This window comes from Choloepus didactylus, chromosome 1 (genome assembly GCF_015220235.1).
Source record: "Choloepus didactylus isolate mChoDid1 chromosome 1, mChoDid1.pri, whole genome shotgun sequence".
NCBI classification, from domain to species: domain Eukaryota; kingdom Metazoa; phylum Chordata; class Mammalia; order Pilosa; family Megalonychidae; genus Choloepus; species Choloepus didactylus.
The window spans coordinates 218,590,459-218,609,186 of record NC_051307.1 but is presented as its reverse complement, the minus strand read 5'-3'; positions in this window follow the sequence as shown (position 1 = coordinate 218,609,186).

Sequence of the window (18,728 nt, the reverse complement as noted above, 5' to 3'; positions counted from 1 at the left end):
CTGACAAGTTAGCAAACTACAGGCCATGGGAAAAATCCAGCCCACCATGGGCAGAATCCAGCCATGTCCATTCATTTATGGATTGTCTATGCCTGCTTTAGCACTTCAGCGGCAGAGTTTAGTAGTTGAGGCAGAGACTGTCAGGCTGCAAAGCCAGCAATACTTATTACATGGCCCTTTGTGAAAAAGTTTGCTAACCCCCTGCTCTAGTACAGTGATATCTGATGATCCTAATATAGCATTAGCTAAAATTAAAAAAAAAAAAAAAATGTTGAAGGAAGGTAATACTTCACAGGTACATGTAAAAAAAAGTAAATTAATAATAGTTATCTCTGGACATTGGGAATAGAGGTGAATTTTTAAATTTTTCTTCTTTTGACTTTTTTTTTTTTGGTATTTTCTGTGAGATACATGTATTGCTTTTGTAATGAGAAAACCAATTAATGTTATTTGTAAAAGAAAGAAAGTTGCTCTTTTGATTTTGACTGTGTTATTTCTGGTTTTTTACTTCACAGTGATTTAGGATTTTGTCATTGGCTGGCTGTCTATAAAGAATAAAGTCATTTATCTAAAGTCAAGTTAAAAAGTAGCACTGAATGTGTATTATGAAGAATTTGTTTCATAACACTACCCCATGTCTAAGGAAAATATGTAAACAATGCAATGTAGAGAAGCTTGTCCAGCTACTGGATTAATCATCCAGTTGGCCATCAGAAGTTTAAAAAACAAAAAAAACAAAAACAACCCTGGCTTGTTTCTGTGACAGCTGGTTCCATTTGGTAAGCTTATACACACCATGCTAAGAAAAATGGTTTATTCAACCTGTGGTTTAATGCTTTTTAAATTCCCCCATCAATTGTAGAAAATCAACATCTATTTTCCAAAACTGGGCCATCTCTGGACTTTAAAAATAACAAAATGGTCACTGTAGTAATAATAGATAACTGATTTTGAATAGTTCTCTTAATAAATAACAAGCACCAAGCTCAGTGCTTTTTGCCATCAACCCTCCGCAAACTTGTGAGCAAGTTCTCTTATTAGCCTGTTTTTCAAATGAGGAAACAGAGCTTCAGGCAGGTTGAGTAAGGGGCCGAAGGGCCACCAGCCAAGAGTGGCTTAGCCAGGAGTCAAGCCCTCTTCTCTGACTCCAGGCTTCCGAGCCCTTCATTTGCACTTTCCCAAACATGACTATATCCCCAAGACCTATCTCAGAGGAATCCTGTAGTTGGCACTCAGTAAATATTTGAAGAATGACCAAAAGACTGTTCTCTTTAGCCTATTAAATAGGGACTAGCACAGGAAGGTGAGAGCTGTGGCATTAAGAAATATTGCAAGGTCAGGATTTTCATGGATCAAATTATTTTGGAACAGTATTTTCAGAATTAATATAAAACACTAGCAGACTATTTCTGTATGATACCAAAACATTTATTTTAAATAACAATTTCAGGAAATTGTGTTGCTATAAACAATGTTCTAAGTCCAAATTGACTTCTCTAGTCAAATAAATATTAAATTTTGTATAGATTCTTTACCAGTTCCTTAAATCTGACACTACATATTAATGTCACATAGAAAAATTCAGAAAATGATTTATATTTCCATTTTCTTCCACTCTCTTAGATATGGGACAAGTTTTGAAGGGATATGTCTTTGCCACTGGAAATGTGGATTTTTCTATTATTTGAATTAAAGCAACTATTACTGTATTTCTGACTTAACAACCATAAATCCATGCAGATGTTGAAAAAGTTATATGTGTATAATTGTTCCTTTCCTGCTAATTCATAGCAGAATGGATTTTGATGTTTTGAAATTAACATTATTTAGCCATACCAAGTGAATAGTCAATTAGTGCCACATTCCTCTATTTTACAGATAGAATTATGCACTTAGTATTTTTCCATTGTACTCTAACATAAAGAGAAAATAAAATGTGTGTTCATAAATGAAATTTAAAAGTTGAGTTTCCTTCAGTTTCCTTTTAAAACGTGAGAATTTGCATTTCCATTTATAATCCAATAAGAGAGCAATAAAAATAGAAAATATTTAAAAGCCCTACCAGTGCCAGTCTTGACAAAATGCCAACAAAGGAGGTACTTTATCACTATCTCCATCTGCTAGAAGAGAAACCTGAATCTCAGAATCACTGAGAAACTTGCCCAAGGTCACACAGCCATAAGGAGCAAAGCTGAGATGTGGATTCAAGTATATCAGACTTTAGGGCAGGGTTTCTCAATGTCAGCCCTATTGACATTTTGGGCTGAATATTCCTTTGTTGTGCAAGGCTCTCTTGTGCATTGTAGGATATTTAGCAGCATCCCTGGTGGCTATCCATTAGATGCCAGCAGCAGCTCCCATCTCACAAGTTGTGACGACCAAAAATGCCTCCAAACATTGACAGATGTCCCCTGGGGAAAAAATCACCCCTGCTTGAGAACCACTGCCCTAGAACTCGAGTCTTAAGCACTACACTCATCTATTTTGCCTTTCAATACAGGTCAAGATGAGTCTTGCAGAATGGGCCCCCAGCAGGCTTGTCCCAGTCTACACACATCTGTGCCTTGGCTCATTTCGTTTATCATTTTGCCTAGGAAGGAAATACTGGCGCCCACAATCTGAGGTGGTTTGGGATATGTACTCAAAGCTAAAATTGATTTTAAAAACAATGAATTGCCCTGCTCCTTTTTATCAGAAACCTGAACTAGAACTGGATCCATGTGCTCCGGGATTGGCTTGTTAAAAGAGAGGGTAAAAGGAAGACTTACTCAAGCTCAGCGTACTCACTAAATCACTTAGAATTAATTTGATGAAGAAACAGAATAAGAATTGCAAAGTCATCAAAGATGATGGCTTTTCCTTTATGACCCTTGGCACCAGAACAAAGCGCCTATTTTTGTGGTTTTTTGGATTTCAAGAATAAAGGGAATAAAAATGTTTAGGTAATGTTTGTATGGTTTGGAGACTGTGCGTATATTAGTGATAGGTCAATTAATATCTGAACAGTTCAAAGGAGCAATTTTTTTTTTAACTTACAAATCACGGCAGCAGTAGGGAGCTGCCATCCATTAATGTGGTTTTTACATACAAGAGTACTCATTGTTGTGTGTGTTTGTGTTTGTGCATTTCTATCCATGTCATTCTATCTGGCCTAAATTATCCGACCAGATTGCATGCCTCCCTGATTATGTGTTTGTCTCTAGAGCACTGCCAAACACATAAAGCCTCATATCTGCAATTTGACCCTTGGCTGAGACCACCCTATTTTTCGAGTTTTCACTCTGCTGAAAGGTACCACCACCCACAACGTTGTTTCCAGAAATGACCTTCTTACATTACGCTCTAAATGGCAGGGTCTGTGAACTAAGACTCCCCGGGAGGATACAATGCCTCTGAGTAATCATTCCAAAAGGAGACAGAGCCAAAGTGATTTCTGAGCATGGTGGCCTTATCAGACACTTTGACGATGGGTAAAAGTCTCCAAGCGGCAGTTTCGAGATTTCCTTTAAAATCAAGGAATAAGCAATGCTTTATTTGATTTTAAAAAATTACGGAGTGACAGCAAAGTGTGGAGCATAGTGCTTAGTGTTACGGGTATCAGAGTCTGCAAGAAGAATGCAGTGTGATGGGCGAGGCAAGCTAGGAAGCTGGAAATGACAGGACAGTCTGCTGAGTGCTATCATGGTGAAGTAGAAGGTGCTGGCAGAGCACAGCCTGGAGAAGGTGTGTTGGCCAGGGAAAGTTTCTAGAAGGAAGTGAGCTCTACTTTGACAGCTGAGCTGAATAGGTGTTAGTTTGGTGAATGGGTGGGGAAGGAGGGTGTTGCCACAGAGGAAAGAACATGTGCAAAGGTCCAGAAGCAAGAGATGGCATGGTGCTTTCAGTGAATGAAGAATGGCTGGAGTCGAGAGAGTGAGGGGAGTACGGGACCAGTGATGAAACTAGTGATATGAGCGCAGGCAGGGTCATGGAAGATTTTCAAGGCCATGTTAAAGAATTTGGTGCCTTTCTCCTAAGGGCACTGGCATGTGATGGAAATGTTTTAAGGCAGGAAATGATAGGGCCAGACTGGCAACAAACAGCAGAAAGAGAGACAAATGGCTGAGGCAGAGGGGAGGGGGTTAGGGCAGGGATGATAGTACATTCTTACACCAGTGAGTTGCAAAGAAAAAGAAACTTATGGATGATGCTTATGCTGCTACCACCCCCCTCCCACCCCACCCCCATTGTATGTGTCCCGTCCCTTTTTTTAACCCAGAGTGCTTCTACTGCAAAAAGACTGTTATATAATCTATATGTAGGCCCTTAGCTCCATTAATTAAAACTTTCAAGTATTGACTGAGCACCTACTACATGCCTGTGCTGTTCTAAGTGCCAAAGAAACCACAGCCAATCAGACAGAGCCTGCCTACTTTCAGGAAGCTTTCAGTTTAATGACAGAGACAAACAGCAGGACAACATGGCACAGGTATTCAGATGGCAAAGGTCATGCCTAGTAGAGAGGAAGAACTCTCGGTGAAGGAGGCATTTCAGCTGAGACCTGAACAAAGTGGAGTCAACCCTGAGGAGATGAGCAGGGAGAGCATTGCAGCCCCCAGCCCCAGCAGAGGGAACAGCAAAGCCTTGGAGGTGGGAATGGTCACGACGCTTAGGGGAAGCAGAGGGGCGTGTTCTGAGAGGTAGAAGAGAGGACATCGTGGAAGGTCATGTGGGCCATGGTTAGTGGTTTGGATATGATTCCGAGGGCTGTTTAGATCTTGGATTCTCTTTTATGATTGGACCTTATCAAATCTGTCCCAATGGTTGAAGAGTAGATAGGCAGCCTTCCTTTAACTGGACTCTGTCCATCCTGATGATATGCAAGATGGAGACCAAACCAATTCCCAAATGCCACATACAACTTCCAGTTTCCAAAGGATTCAAATCTGACTATAACCTTTGATGTTTATAGACTGGGGCTCAAATTCAGTTCTTCCCACTTTTAGCGGGGGATATGCTTCCTGATCTTAATTCCAGCTTGTGTTCCAGGATCTGCTCCATCAACTGCCACTGAATTATTTTATTAACAAAGTTATCTTTGCCTCTGTTTTAAAATGGGGGAACAAAACACTTCTCTATCATCCTTTACATCATGCTCCATTTCTGTTTGGCTTATTTAACCAGTAAGGTGGGGGAATAACTGTTCCTACTCATCTTGCTCAAAAGCCTTTTTTTGTGTGGGTTATTAAGGCCCTGGTGTATTAAAACAATCTTCCTATATGTTGCGGCTGCATTTCGCCTACAAAATCTCCAAAATATCCAGATCTCTGGAAAGTCTCTTGTACTTAATGCAGATAAGTCCTTTAACCCTTCCAAAAAGCAAAGACACCATTTGCAGTACTTTGAGCGCAGTGTGAAAACATTTTATTGTGAGACTTCTAATTTATACCTGAAAATGATAAACCTTTCAGGGCAGTGCACTGTGTGGAGAGCTGATGGTCTGAGTCCCAGCCCTTAATTAGGGCAACGGTCATTTAAGCCCAAAGTCCAGGACACTTAGCTTCGGCCTGACCAATTTCTTGAAGGAAAGGCAAAACAATGTTCCTCGGTATTCCCAGTCCTTCACTTGGAGGGAATATAGTTTCACTCCAAGTGGAACTTTGCCTGGTGCACTGGCTGCTGCCTCATCAATAGTTAATTCAGTTCCATAACCACAGGAAAGGTGTTTAGGCAACTGAAGTAATGAGGAGCGGCTCATCCACAGCAATGTGTGTGTTCCAAGGACTCCCCTCTGCACTGCCGCCAACTTTCCTCCTGCCCCAGCGGGGAATACAGCAGGGACGTGAGTTGACAGGCAGACCAAGGGGGTGCTACCTTGGCACCGCTCTCGACTGGTTGTGTGGCCTCAGGGATGAAACTTAATGACTCTCAACCTCAATTTCCTGAATCTGTAAAATGGAGATGATAGTGCTCATCTCTTAAGGCTGTGATGACAGAAAACTCAGGAAGCTATTACCATACTCTTCGCAGAGTAGATTTCTCTCACATTTACACGGTGGCTTCACTCTGTTGGGTTCCACTTTTTCAGCCCAATATCAGGCTTTATAGTCTGCAAAAAAAGCATTGATATTTCTTCTGCAGCTACCCTCTTTGACTGGAAACAAGAGCAGAATGTTATTAACTTGGCTTCATTTTATCATCACCAAAGAGTGGCAGTTAATCAAGGTTCTGTTTATACAGAAACCTTGAGATTCTCTTTTTGATGAAAGACTTACCTAAAGCTATTGTTTGTTACTGAAGTCATACTGGTGCCTAGTGAAATTTAAAAATACAAAACAAGATGGGGGGTGGTGTGGGAGGAGGTGGAGAGGGAGAATTCTTTGAGAAGTTAAATTGTATTTGGCGCATCTCTAGTAAGTTACATCATATTGTTTTGAAAACATTGCAGTATTACAAAACATTTGTGAATGTACCATTAAAGTTATTTTTTCTGTGATCTGATGGAATTATTTCATCACATTAAAATGAAGAGCATTTGTTTCTGTGACATACATTAATAGCTTTCTGCTTTGAACTACATTCATTTTGAAACTTTTGAACTAGTTATTTTTTTGGAGGGGATAAACTTCAGCTTTAATAACTCCCACTTTTCTTTCTAAAGTTGTATTTCAAAGTAGCTAATCTGAGTAAACAGAGACAGTGGGAGATGGTATGATATTGAAAGAAAGAAAGATGGAATATGCTTTGTAATTAACTGCTGATGCTTCATATGACTGGAAATATAGTTGTGTCATTGACACTTTGGACTCTGGAATTAGAAAGAGCCAAGTTCAATCCCAACTCCACCTCTTACTAGCTGTGTGGCCTTGGGACAAGTTACATATTCTCTCTAAGCCTCAGTTTCCGTATCTGTAAAATGGGGGCAATAACAATAGTTACCTACCTTATAAGATATGATTAGGTTTAAATATTATAAGCCTTATAACAATACTTCGGTTATTACCTGGTACATAGTAAGTGCTCAAAAAATTAACCATTGTTAACACTAATTAACTGTGTTACTTTTAGCAGTTTACCAACAGGACTTTAAATTCCTCACTTTTAAAAGAGAGGATTGTAAGTAGAATCAGACTTTCCCAAATTAATCATTCTTACACAGCCTTCACAATTTTTACCATTTGGGGAGAAAAGAATAAAATCTCACGCACAGATATTCAGTATACCTGTGTAAATCTGTAAATTTAAAAATAAATCTATAATTTAACATAGGCGCATTGGCTTCAATATAATAGCATAAAATATCAAACTACCCACCCTTCCAGCATGTTATTGCGGAAGGTCCAGTCACTGGAAGTTTGATCCATTCGCAGGCTCATCTGGGTACCGTGCCTACCCTAGGCAGACATGAAGGTGGATTATAGTCCGCTGCATACCTTCGATGTGTCCAAAGCAATAACAGCTAGTTATCATTTTGTTAAAAATATATATGGATATAAACACATATGAAACCAGTAGGTACAGTATAGTCACTGAGAGCACAGAGCCTAGGGCCAGACAGCCTGGATTCAAATCCCAGCTCTGCCACATGCCAGCTTGGTGACGATGGGCAAGCCATTTAACCTCTCTGTGCCTCAGTTTCCTCATTTGTAAAATCAGAAGAGTAAAAGTGCATAATGAGTTCAGAGTATTATTGTGAGACTTAAGATGAGTTCATATATGACAGGGGCTTAAAGCAACGTCTGGTACCAGCACCCAGTAGGTGGGCAATGCCTACCAACATAGACAAATATATCATACTTTGATGAATGCTTCCTGGATCATCTCTGTATTCCGTTTTAGTTCTGAAGTCTTTCAGCTGTCGAGAAAGAGATCTAAGTCCTAATTCCCCTCCATACTTGAAGTAGATGTTTAATGTCTCTGGCTCAGATTTTTCCTCCCATAAAATTATTATAGGAACATATCCCTCTAGGTGCTTCCTGAGTATGGGAAGGTCTAATATGTTTAATGGGTCAGTATTTGAATAGCTTTAATTCCCCCAATGCTTGACAGCACAAGATCCTATTGTTAACTTGCTGTCTTGTGACTCCTTAGCCTGAGCACAGGATCAACATGAGAGCCAAATGTTGGTGACTCTCCATTGCTTCAGCAAAAACACAAGGGAAAAAGAAAGCCATTTCTCTTGCCGTGGCTTTCCTGCCAAAAATGTTGGAGAAAATTAGATGTAATGTGAATTCCATATGTCCAAATATATTACTATTCCATTTGGTCATAAAAAATAAGTCTCTCTGGCCTACCATATTTGAAACCCAAATCAATTATATCTCAAACACAATCCCTCCTCTAAATCTTCACACACCTGCATCAATTTGACATCCAAAATGAGCCTTATGCATTGAAAAATGTGAGATTTCTGTCCAAAAAGAAGATCCATGAGGATAAGGCAACCTATGTGCCCAGAGATGGGAACAAAATATGTAAGTCCAGGTAGTGTGGCAAATAGATTCAAGCCTTAGCAAGTATTAGAAGAAATTCAAGGAGACAAATCAAGTGTTCAAATTACTCAAGTAGAATTATTGTGTATAATTATTATGATCACATGAGAAAGTTTTTGGAAATCACAGCGAACTGGTGATTACACTCTCCGACGCACTGCAGCAAGTTTTAAAAGACCACAGAGCTGCTATACCTTTCAGCTTGAGCGCTGTCAGGTTTTGCACTGGGTAATAGACAAGTTCAAGAGTCAGAAATGTAAGCAGGTGGAAAAATCCAAGCTAAGGCAGCTTTAGAAAGGGGTGATATGGAGTGAAGCCAAGCACAAGACAAACTGTTTAATCCAGCGTTAGCTGTGTTTTGTTTGAGAAGACATGATCCAAAGGCAAAAGCATGTGTATGGTTTGGTTTCCCTTTTTCTATTTCCCACCTGACTACTTTTGGGAGAATAATTCCTTCATCTGAGATTACCTTATTTTCCAGCATCCGTTTACATGTTTCCCTCAGTGAATTTGCCATGGTTGTGATTATGTAGTCTGTCCACTTTAAAAGAAATGTTGTTATTGTTTAGATCGGGAAATCATAGTGTGTATCATATGCTATTAAATTTGGCATCATAGTGGGTCATGGCTGGTATTTGGAGTGTGGAACACCCCCTTCCAATATGAATCCATTTTGAAGACCTAGTCCAGGTGATTAACTGGGATGAGTTCATCTGTCTTTCAGTTCTACTTCCTCATCATGTCACCAGCTTCCTTTCTGAGATCACCCTCTCCTTTTCTCTTCCCACCCTGCCTAGGCCCTGGTGGGTGAACTGTGAGTGGTTTTCTGGAAGCATCAGGTCCTTGAGTGCTGGAACCTGGTTCTTCAGAGCTCTATGCCCCACTCTTCTAATAAAATTCCTATTTTGCTTAAATTAGGTAAAGTCTATTTCTATCTCTTGCACCCAAACTACCTTAGCAAACATAAGGTGTTTACCAAAATGGTGTGTAGGGGTGTGTGTGTGTGTGTGTACATATGTGTTGAGCTAATATATTAAGGACTTACCATGTGGCACTATTAAGTTCTTAACATATGTAACTCTTTAATTCAATTAATGAGCTACATGCTATTATTTGATTTATTGGGAATGTTCCTTTAAACATTGGCTTCCTACCCACCTTACAGGACTTGCTGAGGTAAAATGTTTTTCTTCTTCCTTTTAAGAAGGAAGGTATGGGCTAGATTTTCCCTTCTGTACCCTTGCCAAGCAACAGGGGACTAGATCAGATGACCTCCTGAGAGCTGTCTGGTCCTTGACACTCTAATTTAATTCCATTTAAATGTCCTAAAAGTTATTTGTGGAGGAATTCTTTTCCTCTCCCTCTCCCAATTGGAGTGCATAGTTACCTAATCATTTCCTTGGTAGACTGACGTAGTTTTAAAGGAGTACCATGTCAATTCTCATGCATTTTCACTATGCACTTACTTTATAAAACTAAGGGACTCAAGACTCTCAGCTTTCTAGGGAATTAAATTGCATTCAAATAAGATTAAGGTTTTTGACTCACAAAAGCAAGGACAATCAGAGGCTGACTATAATGAGGCAATTGTTCAGCAAACTAATCCAGACATGTTATTCACAAAGGGACTCACAGTTGGCCAGGAAAGAAAAATGCATGTTGAGGGAACGGGGTGGGCTAGATTGAGTGAGGGGAGCCTTCTTCCTTCTTGAGCCAAAGCTCCTAGATGGTAAATATGTTTCGTTTCTATGTGTAGTCCATTGTGGTCCAGTACCTTCCCACTGAAATCTGCAAAAGTGTTAGATTAGATCTCAAACGCCACGCACATGTCAGTTCCTCTAAAGAAACATTTGATTGGTGAGGTGGTATCAGAAGTGGGGAAATGTGCTGTTCTAAGGAAGCTTGTCTGTGGCCCCTTGGTTTGGAGCAAAGGCTCCAAACCTTTTATGAGCCCTGGACTCTTTCTCAGAATAATGTTTAAAAATGTGTAAATAAATAACATATGATTGCAGAGAAAACAAATTATAGTTAAATACATTTGTCAAAATGTTAGAAAAAAAAAAAACACACAACAGGCCAGTAACAAATGTATTTATTAGCACATTAAATATCAAGGCCTAGCGTAGGTATCATGATTACTGTAATTTTAAAATGGTGATGAATTAAATGATATTTTGAAACATCTCCACAATTGTAATGTGAGATCTATGATTTATGTAAGTGATGGAGTCACAGATACAGCTACTAGTACTGCAATTTGTTGCCTACATTCACAATTGAAGGAATTGCTGAATTTCAGTTAGATGTTAATAAAAATAATGATGCAAATTTCTTTTCTATTTGAGTTCATGAGTGGCCCTGACTTCCACCCCAGGTTAAGAACTCCTGGCATAGAGACTGTAGTGAGAGTCCATGAAGCCTCCCCTCTAAGTACTGTACCGGCTTCACCATGAGATGCCAGTGCTTGCTGACATTTGTTCAAACTATTATCCTGTCTACTAAGAAAATTTTCTGGTTGGCTCAGGTCAAATTAATGTGAAAGCTGGAAAGACTGTAAAAATATCAGTATCCGCCATATGCATTTTACCCATAGTAAAAAGACCTCGTTAGACTGGCAAGAGGGCCTCAAGTTTCCATAAAAGAGTGGTAATAGCTCTGGTTTTAGGGTGACCAACTTGTCCCACAGGGTCTGGCTTGCAAGAGACTGTCAATACAAATAAGGCTTTCCTTTCTTCCTTCACTTCCTTGATTATTTCAATATGCATGGGCCTCTCCTTAACTCATCCTTCTATAGTTATCCCAGATTTTCTATGAGATTCCAGATTTCATGTCATTATATTCTTTTCAATTTAGACAATTTATTAAACACTTCAGTAAAAAGATTTTTTTATTTTATTTAAAATTACTTCATCAAAAAAATTTCCAAACAAAACAAAGCAAAGCAATGGGAAAAGCAGATATCCTCAAATAACTTCATTCCTTCCAATATACTCCTACCGTACCAAAAGAAAATTAGCGAACCATAGTCACACATGAGCATTCCCATATCATTAAGATCAGCCTCAATATCTTGTCTGTTCTTATAAAATGATTTTTTAACCTTTCATAAACTATATGTAAAAAAATTCACAAATCAGAAGAAAAATTCTTCTGCCAGAGTTTTTGTCTCTCTTTTAGTGTTAGAACTATATATGTTAACCCTAGATACAATTGCATTGTGTATCTCTCACATTTTGTCAGTGAATAATATACTTTCTTACATTATTCTTTAATTATCTTATATGCAAATGTCTTGGGCCTAATTTTGACATCAGAGATGACATTATATTCCTCAGTATCTTTTACAATATCCAGTGTTACAAAGAAACAAATTAATTATGAAAAGGGAATTTTAGATTTCATAGAAGCTAAATGGAAATTTTACATACCTAAGGTTTGGGAGTTCAGAGGATCATTGTTAGGGAGAAGGCCCCTGTGGTAGATTTAATTGTGTACTCTCAAATGCACATGTCCTTAATCTGCATTCTTGCGGCTGTGAACCTATTGCAAATAGGCTCTCTTGAAGATGTTATTTTTAGTTAAGGTTGTGACCAGCTGAATGAGGTTACATCTATATCTGGATTACTGAAGTCCTTTGTAAAGAGAAGAAATTCAGATATAAGAAAGAAAGCCACAGGAAGAATCCAGAAGTCAATAGCACCTGGAAGAGAAAGCAGAAGCCACTGCCATGTGCATTGCCAAGTGACAGAAAAGCCAAGGACCCAAGTGTCGCCAGCAGCCAGTCCCAGCATGCCACAGTCTTTAGGAAGTAAGTATCTCCTTGCCGATGCCTTGATTTTGGACTTTTCCTAGCCTCAAAACTATGAGCCAATAAATTCTTGTGGTTTAAAACAAGTCATTGTATGTATTTATTTCAGCAGCTGAGAAACTAAGACAGCCCCTGTGCTGGTTTGGATGTATTATGCCCCCTAAAATGCCATGTTTTTTGATGCAATCTTGTGGGGCAGACGTATTAGTGTTGATTGGGTTGGAATCCTTTGATTGTTTCCATGGAGATGTGACTCAATCAACTGTGGGTGAAACGTTTGACTGAACTATTTCCATGGAGATACGGACCCTGCCCATTCAGGGTGGGTCTTGATTTAATCGCTGGAGTCCTATAAAAGAGCTCACAAACAGAAGGATCTCAGAGCAGAGCAGCTAAGAGAGATATTTTGGAGACAGCCTTTGAAAGCAGACTTTTGCTAATACTTTGCTCTGGAGAAGCTAAGACAGGACAAATGCCCCAAGAGCAATATTTTGAAGAACGCACAGGAGCTAAGCGAAGAGCTGGAACACAACCTGGGATCAGCAGATGCCAGCCACATGCCTTCCCAGCTAACAGAGGTTTTCCGGAAGCCATTGGCCTTCCTTTGGTGAGGGTAACCTATTGTTGATGCCTTTGTTTCGACACTTTCATGGCCTTCAGACTATGAATTTGTAACCATATAAACCCCCTTTATAAAAGCCAATCCTTTTCTGGTATTTTGCATAATGGCAGCATTAGCCAACTGGAACAGCCCCCAACTAAATCTCTAGAGCAGTGCTGCCCAATACCAACACATGTCCCCTGGCCACATGAGGTTTCTGAGCACTTGAAATGTGGTTAGTCTAAATTAATATGGGCTATAAGTATAAATATGCACTGGATGTCAAGGACTTAGAATTGAAAAAGGAATATACAATGTATCACTAATAATTTTACAGTGATTACATATTGAAATGATGATAATTTGGATATATTAGGTTACATAAAAAATATCAAAGTAAACTTCACCTGATTCCTTGGTCTTTTTTTTAATGTGGCTGCTAGAAAATTTTAAATTGCATATGTGACTCACACGAGTGGCTCACATTATACTTCTGTTGTACAGAATGCTCTAGAGCTTAACAAGGGGCCGGGCAACTATACCCTTCTCTCTACAACAATAGTGATGTTTGAAAGGATAGCCTTGAGTCGAGGTTTTAGGATGAGTCCCAGCTCTGCCCCTGACCAGCTAAGAAATCTTAGCCAAATCCCAGAATCTCTGACAACCTCAGTTTCCTCATCTGCAAAATGGGAATTATAAAATTACCTCATAGGGTTGCTGTAACCCTCAAAGAGTCCATATATAGTAAGTAGTATAAACCCAAGAGGTGATACTGATAAAATGATGCTCACTGCCTCTATAGATGAAAGCACGGCCTTTTGTTTTATCAAGACTCTAGACATTTTGCTAATGCCTGTGTGCCAGTTTGAATGTATTGTGTCCCCCAAACGCCATTATCTTTGATGTAATCTTGTGTGGGCAGACATTATCAGTTTTGATTAGATTTCCTTGAATGTTTCTTTGGAGAGGTGCCCCACCCAGTTGTAGGTGATGACTCTGATTGGATATCTCCATGGAGGCGTGGCTCCACCCATTTAGGGTGGGCCTTGATCAGTGGAGCCATATAAATGAGCTGATGGGCAGAGGGAACTCAGTGCAGCTGTGAGTGATGTTTGAAGAGGAGCTACAGCCAAGAGGGACACTTTGAAGAATGCACTGGAACTGAGAGAGGAGCTTCAGCTTACAGAGACATTTTGGAGAGTTTTGCTCTGGAGAAGCTAAGAGAGGACAAACGCCCCAAGAGCAACTGAGAGTGACATTTTAGAGAGAAGCTGAAGCCTAGAGAGGAGCGTCCTGGGAGAAAGCCATTTTGAAACCAGAACTCCGGAGCACATGCCAGCCACATGCCTTCCCAGCTAACAGAGGTTTTCTGGACGCCATTGGCCATCCTCCAGTGAAGGTACCCAAAAGCTGATGTGTTACCTTGGACACTGTATGGCCTTAAGACTGTAACTGTGTAACCAAATAAACCCCCTTTTATAAAAGCCAATCCGTCTCTGGTGTTTTGCATTCTGACAGCATTAGCAAACTAGAATAGCCTGAGGGACAGCCCAAATGCCATTCCACTTAACTGGGGGAAAGCCTAATCAGTAGATGTGACCCCCTTTTCTAGGGACTGTGGGAAAATATCTCAGTTCTACACTAATAGATGTACCATTCATTTTAGAACCTCCGTTCCTCTATTGCCCACAGATATATCCCATCATAATGTGATATCTGCTTTCCTAGAAAAACCTCCTGTTGCATAAAATTATACACCAAAGGTAACCAGGATTTTGGGGAAAATAAGGGAGAGGTAGACCACTCAAAATCTGTACAACTTTGTAACCAGAGCACTAAAGAAAATAATTGGTCCATGGGGAAATAACTTGGCTGGCCCAGGCAGGCAGTTTAGCATGGCAGGAGGCTGCCATAGGGGCTATTAAAAATGCCCACTCACACACAGGCACCGACTCACAAATAAGACAGAAATGCTGGCAATGCTTTAGCTAGAGTGGGGCTGGAAGGTGCTTTCATCTTCCAGTGCAGATAGAAGTGGAGCTCTGGGCAGCGGGGCTGCCATCAAGGTAGGCACGGGAGGAAGGGCAACCTGAGTCCTGTGCAAGGCGTCTCTGGAGAAGGAACCCAAGTGTGGGTGCTTGTATTAAAACATTCTTTAAAAAATATCTGAAGGGTCTCCTGTTGCTAAGGCAGCAGGCCAAGCTGAGGACATTTTCCTTTTTTGCAGATGCTTTAAGTTAGACCCATGCTAGTCCATTTCCCCTAGACTAGGGAAAAAGAAAATCACATATGAACCAATATCCTCTGCATTATACAGATGGCCTTCCCCTATTATAATAATATATGGCCTAATCATATTACAGAATCATGCATGTCTGTATTTTCTTTGTGCTAGGGATAGTGTTACATACATTTTCCTATTTAATATTCATATATCTCTACACACCTGGTGCGATGGCACCTAATTTAAAGTGGATTGCCTTGCTCAACGATTCTCCAGCAAGTAAGCAGCATAGTCAAGATTCACATAGGTTTGTGCATCTCAGAAACCATCCCCTTACACTGCACTACACTGATTGGTGATTTTAGGCCATTGGGGGTATGACAAATGTGACCAGATCCATAAACAACTTTTGCCTTCGGCATTGCCTTAAGCTCACCCTATGACATACTTCCCTTGCCCTTTGTGAGTTCATTGTGAAGCAAATGGTATTCTTCAAGATGGATGAAATGATATAGGCATACTTTTTTCTTTGAAGTACTTGGAAAGTATGTCATTATCTAAGATCTCTAACTCTGAGGCCGTTTTTTTGAGTTCGTCACAATGAGTATGAAATGTCAGGTATGGATATGAAAATCATTAGGGCAGAAGTTTTCTGTGCTCCACCAAGGTTTCAAATGGTGAGTTAAATAAAAGAAATAGTGTCCAAGTGGAACTGGGTATGCTCCAACTACCAGGTCAGTTGCTGGTATTCATAATATGCAATACAGGATTCAAATATGTGACCAAAATTCTTGAAAGCTAGCAAAAGGCCTGATGAGAGAGATTCTTGGATTAAAATCAGAACTTGTTTCTCATCCTGGGATATTCACATAATATGTAAACAATAGCCACACTACTAAATATTAAAACATTTAATACTAAGTTTTTAAAATATTAACTGTTCCTGCATTGGGGGATGAATAGCCACTGCCTGAGCCCTCCAAATGTCCCTCTCCACCACCTGATCTTCCTTGGCCCTTCCCTTAGTTTTTCCCAAACTTCCTCACATTTCAGGATCTAAATGCTTGGCTTTCCAAGAGGGCTTTAGTTCTTTAGCTAACATCCTCTCTTACTGGCCAATTTTGTTTGTTAAATATTTTGAATAGTGCCCCTGCCTTATTCTCATTCTGTGAGTAAAGAATTTGCTTCACTCCTGAGATCTCAGTTGCCTGTCTTTATCTTGTTGGGATACAGAGTGCAGAAGGGAGAGAATTGGAGTATAACTTGACTTCTGCTGGATGATTCATCTATTGTTTGAGTACAGGAATATTCTTTTAAAGAGTTTAAATTCATTCCGAAAGTCTCTAAATCAAAGGTTGCAAGCTTCTATGGATTGGCCAAGTTTGGCCTGCAGAAGGGATTTTTTAGAATGGCCAGAAGTGTGTAAAATTATTGAAGTCGAAGATTAATTTTTAAAAATTCGTTCATCACAGCCTCCCTCCACTTCTTTTCCCTTGTCCTACAACTCACCTGGACACTTGGAATCCCTCGCTGTTCCCTGAAGGCATTTACGTTTGAAACCCCTCTTCTAAGTACATATAATACCATATCAATTCTAGTCATATTACTCATCATTTGGGGCTAAAACCCAGCATATAGTTCATGACTAGAGCCATCATGTTTCTATTTTGAATTGAGAAATGGATGCAAGGCTATATTCAGAAAGAGCCAATTCACATTAAACATTTCACTCAGACCTATACTGGTCTAGTTAGATTGGATTCCTCCCTAATTTTATGACTAAGAAGCATATTTTTTTGTACTTTATTTATCAAATAAAAAAAAATTTCCAAACAAAACAAGGCAAAGCAATGGGAAAAACAAGTATCCTCAAATAACTTTATTCCTTCCAATATACTCCTGCCATACCAAAAGAAAATTAACGAACCATAGTCACACCTCAGCATTCCCATATCGTTAAGATCACCCTCAATATCTTGTCTGTTCTTATTGGATTATCGTTCCCCCTTCCCTAGCTGCTGTCTATCTCTAGGTCTCCTATATTCTACAATATAAGATGCTTATTTTACATTTTTCACAGAGTTCACATTAGTAGTAACATACAGTATCTCACCTTTTGTGTCTGACTTATTTCACTCAGCATTATGTCATCAAGGTTCATCCACGTTGTCATATGTTTCATGACCTTGTTCCTTCTTACTGCAGCATAATATCCCATCATGTGTATATACCACGTTTTGTTTATCCACTTATCTGATGAAGGGCATTTAGGTTGTCCATCTCTTGGCAATTGTGAACAATGCCGCTATGAACATCAGTGTACAAATATCTGTTCGTGTCATTGCTTTCAGATCCTCTGGGTAAACACCAAGAACTGAAATTGCTGGATTGTAGGGTAACTCAATATCTAGTTTTCTAAGGAACTGCCAGACTGACTTCCAGAGTGGCTGTACCATTACACAGTCCCACCAACAATGAATAAGAGTTCCAATTTCTCCACGTCCTCTCCAACATTTGTAGTTTCCTGTTTGTTTAACAGCAGCCATTCTTATTGGTGTGAGATGACACCTCATTGTGGTCTTGATTTGCATCTCTCTGATAGCTAACAAAGATGAACCAAGGAGCATACTTTGATGATTATTTTATGTCTTCTCAACTGCATAGGAGACAAATGGTCATCTCTTCCCCTTGGGCTTTTTTTCTCCCCTTTCTTAAGGGATGTGATGGTGAGTCATCCCAAAGAGCCTGTGTTCTCCCTGAGCCTTGATGCCAGTGAGCAAAGCCCATCTGAGGGATGAAGATGGCATCTGGGGCATTGAGGCAGCTTCTGGCTTTGGGCCACCTCCCTGGATTATTCATGTGGAGCCAGGGTTGGTGAGTCTCCAGCCACAAAGGCCAAGAACCAAGGCCAAGAGGGAGATGCTAGTCTGAAATAATTGAGGAAACCGCAACTGGCGCTTCTGCCTTGGAAATGCCAAGCAGAGCCACATGACTTTAGCTCCATTCCAGGTGCCCCTTGACCCAGCACTCTTGTGTTAACCATGAAATGAGCTTTATGGAGCCAAGATACCTCTCCGGCCTAGTGTAAACCTGGTCCTTTGATTTATTCTTCTTAGCCATCCTGCTAGAGGTTTTAGAAAGCTAAAACAGCAATACCTGACCTCTAATTTTCCCCTTGCTGTATTCTTGTGATTATCCTATTCATGTTGAGTGTATGTTTTTAGTGTATTTACTGAGAACCTGCTATGCACAAAGCACTAGAAGGATCCTGGTGGGGAGGGTTGTCATACAGATGTGAATAGGACAAAGATCCTACTCTTCCAGCATGACAAGTAGGTTTCTTTTGGATGCCAACCTGAAAGTGGCTGCTGAAAATACAATCTTCAGAAGAATCCTGAGACTCCAGTGAGATTGGTGGGGGAGAGTGCTGTGATCAAGTAATGAGATCTACCCTGGCACAGTACAGAAGAGGGGAGGTGTATCATCCCCGACCAGTAGCCTAATAAGGGAACTAACATTCTTCTCTACCACTTGCTCATCTATATCACTACAGAACAGAGAAAAATTATGATTACAATACACCCTGTACCAAATACTGTGCTACATGTGCATTTACTCTCATTT